This window comes from Bison bison, unplaced genomic scaffold (assembly GCF_000754665.1).
Source record: "Bison bison bison isolate TAMUID 2011002044 unplaced genomic scaffold, Bison_UMD1.0 scf7180017864371, whole genome shotgun sequence".
NCBI classification, from domain to species: Eukaryota; Metazoa; Chordata; class Mammalia; order Artiodactyla; family Bovidae; genus Bison; species Bison bison.
In genome coordinates this window covers 4,792,740-4,796,897 of record NW_011494943.1, presented here as the reverse complement: position 1 = coordinate 4,796,897, position 4,158 = coordinate 4,792,740, and the positions used below count along the sequence as shown (strand labels likewise).

The 4,158-nt window shown below is 51.8% G+C and overlaps 1 long non-coding RNA gene across 1 annotated transcript in view; it reads left to right on the top strand.

The window, feature by feature from the left end:
- The first annotated feature begins 1,392 nt into the window (after window positions 1–1,392).
- LOC105000303 overlaps window positions 1,393–4,158 on the top strand; it is a 23,027-nt gene continuing 20,261 nt past the window's right edge. The window contains exons 1-2 of the long non-coding RNA XR_826718.1: window positions 1,393–1,590; window positions 2,458–2,548. This is a non-coding gene — a long non-coding RNA (uncharacterized LOC105000303). The remainder of the gene's footprint in view (window positions 1,591–2,457; window positions 2,549–4,158) is intronic.

Sequence of the window (4,158 nt, the reverse complement as noted above, 5' to 3'; positions counted from 1 at the left end):
GCTCCTTCCTACTTGTAAATGTCAATCAAATAATAATGATATTTTATGCCTTCATAAAAGGGTGACTGTAACCCAGGCTGGATTCATTGTTTTATAGGCATTAATATTATTGTTAAAGCTCCTTCTGATTTTAAAAAGAAATTGTAACCCCCCCCAAAAAAGTGTCATGAGACCTGGACTTGTGCCCAGTGGGTGTGTTGGCCTTAGGCAGATTCCTGGGAACTTCAAAATCCCTTTTTTAAAAATCCCAGTGCCAGGACCTTAATCTGGGCCCATCAGAACCACTGGGGATGGGACCCAGGTTGCAGTGTGATTTTCCAGCTGCCTGGGGTCGGGGAATGGTGATTTCAGTGAGCAGCCGTGTCTGGGGACCCTCAGTTCCCTCCTCACTTCACTGTAGGATTTCAAGAAGACCCCCTCCCCTAGGTTCCCCTTGCCCTCTTCCCCACTGTCTGCTCCTGGCTGGACTGAGATGTCGCGGGGGCAGGGTAAATTTGGATCCACTTGTGTGACATTTCTCATCTCCCCTGGAAGGCCAGCTGGATTCATTTCCACTCGCCCAGGTTTGGGCTTGATGGGTTTATCAAATGCTTTCCACCTAATCAGCTGAAAGCATCAGGGTGGCTTTGCATAAAGTAATAGCAGGAACAGGAGTCCATTCTGGACGCTGGGCTTGGAGTTGGAGGATCTTGCTCTTGCGTGCTTGTGCTGGTTGCTCAGTCGTGTCTGACTCTTTGGGACCCCATGAACGGTAGCCCACCAGGCTCCTCTGTCCATGGGCTTCTCCAGGCAAGAGTACTGGAGTGGGTTGCCATTTCCTCCTCCAGGGGATCTTCCTGACCCAGGGTTCAAACCCTCATCTCCTGTAGCTCCTGCATTGGAGGGGAATTCATTACCAGTGAGCCACCTTGGAAGCCCCATCTTGCTGTTTTGCTTGCTTCTTTTCAATGAGTTTTCTGGCATTTGTGAGTTGCGACCCCACTCACCATAGCCCACCAGGCTCCTCTGTCCACGAGGTTTTCAGGCAGGAATACTGGAGTGGGTTACCATTTGCGGGGTTACCATTTCCTTCTGCAAGGGATCTTCCGAACCCAAGGATCGAACTCACATCTCTCGCGTCTCCTGCATTGGCAGGGAGGTTCTCTACCAATTGCACCGCCTGGGAAGTTGGTCCTGAGATGAGTTCCTGGGTGTGGAGAGGAAGCCCACCCAACAAACATGTGTTCCTAGGATTGGGGAGGGGTGCTGGAACACTTAGGGACCCTGATCCGGTAGCTGCAGAGAACTGGCTCGGCCCTTGGACTCGGAAACTCTAGGAACAAGTGAATGATCCAAGCCCCACTCTGATGTGTGTGCATCCAGCGAGGAACGAAACGCCACCCAAACAACGCTTTCTCTTGTGAGCAAAGGTTACAGGTTTTCTGTTTCAAATCTGATGGTATTGTTTCCCCCTTTTTCTTTTTTCTCTCTGTTTTCATTTGCCAGCCTAAGGATCTCCAGTGATTTCTTTGAGCCTAATGATGGGGAAGCTGAGAATGGAGCTATTATTTTTAAACACCTTTTGAAATACTACTCTTCCTGGTTTCTGAAGTAAGTTGAACAGGGGTCGAATTTAAAGATTAAATATCTATTTTTTTTTTTTTTTTTGCAGCAACAGCAACTACACTGAAAACTGTGCGCATTTGCTCAGGAATTCTGTGGATGGTGCAGAATAGCCTTGCTCTCTAGAAACCCACAAAGGAGTAAAATTAGTAAAAGCATAGCTAATATTGACTGAGTGCGCGTTAGGGGCCGGGCACAGGGCTAGGTGTTCCTTGCGTGTTATCTCATTCAATCAATCCAAACATGCCCTAAGATGGGAACATGTGAAAATTCAGAAATAGCATCATAGGAATCTCTGAGCAAAAGGCTCCCCAACTCAGGACTGTGGCCACAGATTATCTTTGTAGAAAAGGTCAACTGTGGATTTAAAACCCAGTGCTCCGTGACAACCTGGAGGGGTGGGATGGGGGTGGTTTGAGGTATGAGGGAGGTTCAAGAGGGAGGGGACATATGTGTACCTGTGGATGGGTCGTGTTGATGTATGGCAGAACCCAACACAATAGTGTAAAGCAATGATCCTCCGATTAAGCATAAATAAATTTAAATGAAAAAATAAATTTCGTCGTAATTTGAAAACAGTTACTATTGTGTCACACCCATCGTGTCTCAGTTTATTCTCGGTCTGGTTTATCATGCTGATAACCTATATTTCTTTTGAAGGCTTTCTTCAGTTTGCCTTATATATGATGGATTGGAAATGGATTTCTCCCTTCGTTCTGATTCCACACAGTTTTATTCTTTATTGAGTCCCTAGAAATCCCTGTGTCCCTGGGAGACTGCCTGGCATGCGTCTGAAGCTTGAAGTTGAGTGTCATGGTCCTGTTCCCTGGTGTAAATCTCCCCTTCTTTTTCCAGGTGAAATCAGAGGGCTGTGGCTGACCTGAATAGATGCTTCGAACCAAGAAAGCAGGACAAGTTGAAAGGCGAGCTGCACCCTGAAATCAAGGTACGGCCACAGCCCCGAAGCCCCTCTGGCTTTGGATTTCTTCTCCTTCCATGTCATATCTGGTTGCCTGGGTATCCCTACAGGCCTGGGTACCAGCCCCGAGTGGTGACTGGCAGCAGGAGCCATCAGAGAAGGTCCCGAGACTCAGGCTGATAAATTCTAACAGTCGTCATGATGAATTCAGGCCAGGCTCCACTGTCACGGCTTTTGCTGAGATGAACTCCCTCTCACCTCTTATAAGCCAAGCCGATCAGTCATGCTGTACCCCGCCTGCAGGGGAGGAAACTGAGACCCCGTCTTTGTGCCCAGGCTGCCCAGTTACTTAGCAGGGGAGCCAGGATTCGAAGCCAGAGCCAGCACCCGTGCGCTGAGGTCTCTTCCTATTCCGAGTGACGGTGAATTGTCCCAGCCACCCGCTTCCCGGGTAGCCCTAGTGGTGAAGAACCTGACTACCAGTGCAGGAGATGTAAGAGACGTGCGTTCGATCCCTGGGTTGGGGAGATCCCCTGGAGGAGGGCCTGGCACCCCGCTCCAGGATTCTTGCCTGGAGAGTCCCATGGACAGAGGAGCCTGGCGGGCTACAGTCCATGGGGTTGAAAAGAGTTGGACGCAAATGAAGTCACTCAGCACGCACATGCACTCCAATTCTGAACTGTTGCCACCCCCCTCTGAGCTCCCCGACCCTCTCCCCAGATGCCCGTCTGTGTGCCTCGCCGTCTCCCATGCCCCGCCCAGAGGACCCCGTGCCCGTGGAGGTCCCCACAGCTGGTGCATCGCCTTGCTTCCAGGACTTCACCGGGCCGCCCCGCCTCCCCCGCTGGGGCCTGGGGGGCTTGTTTGCGTGGACTCGGGTGTCTCGTGTATCCCACCCCCTTTGTCGCTGCTCGTGGTAGGATCTGCTCAGACGGGGTGCTCAGACCATGGTGTGGACTACCCAGCGGGAGGGCGGGCCTGGGAGGGAGAGTCCGTGGCTTAAACTGTGCTTTAGCTGCTGTCTGGGCTCAGGTGACTGGCAGCCTGTGTGTGGGTGGTGGGGGCGGGCAGCGTTAATGAGTGACTCCAGGGGATTTCCAGGTGAACTGTGGGCACGGCCTTTGAGAACAGAGCTCTCCGCCTGAGCCAGCCCTCTCCCTTCCCTTCTCTGGGTGACTTGCCCCCCCACAGGCCTGAATGCCAGTTCATTCTATGAGAGGCACAGCCCTATTCTGATGGCAGTGATGCCCTCATTCATTCATTCATTCGTTCATTCACTCATTCATTCATCGAACAGATCCTTGTTGGGTGTCTGCTGTGTGGTAGGGCTGTTCCAGGCAGAGAACGCCACCCCGCTCTCACAAAGCTTGCCTTCCAGTGCGGGGCAGGGGAGGGGCTATAAGAAGCAGCAGGTGTAAAAGTAGATTATCTAGTACAGAAGGAGGTGATGGCATTGCGGGAAGAAACAGAAACAGGGACCGTTCGAGTATGCTGCTGGGCGGGGAGGGGAGGGCAGGGTGAGGCCTTGAATAGGGCGGACGCCTCACTGAGAAGCTGATGTCTGAGCACACACTCGGGGGAACTGAGGCGGGAAGAGCTGTCTGCGAGCAGCAGCTCCATCAAGGCCAAAGCAGGGT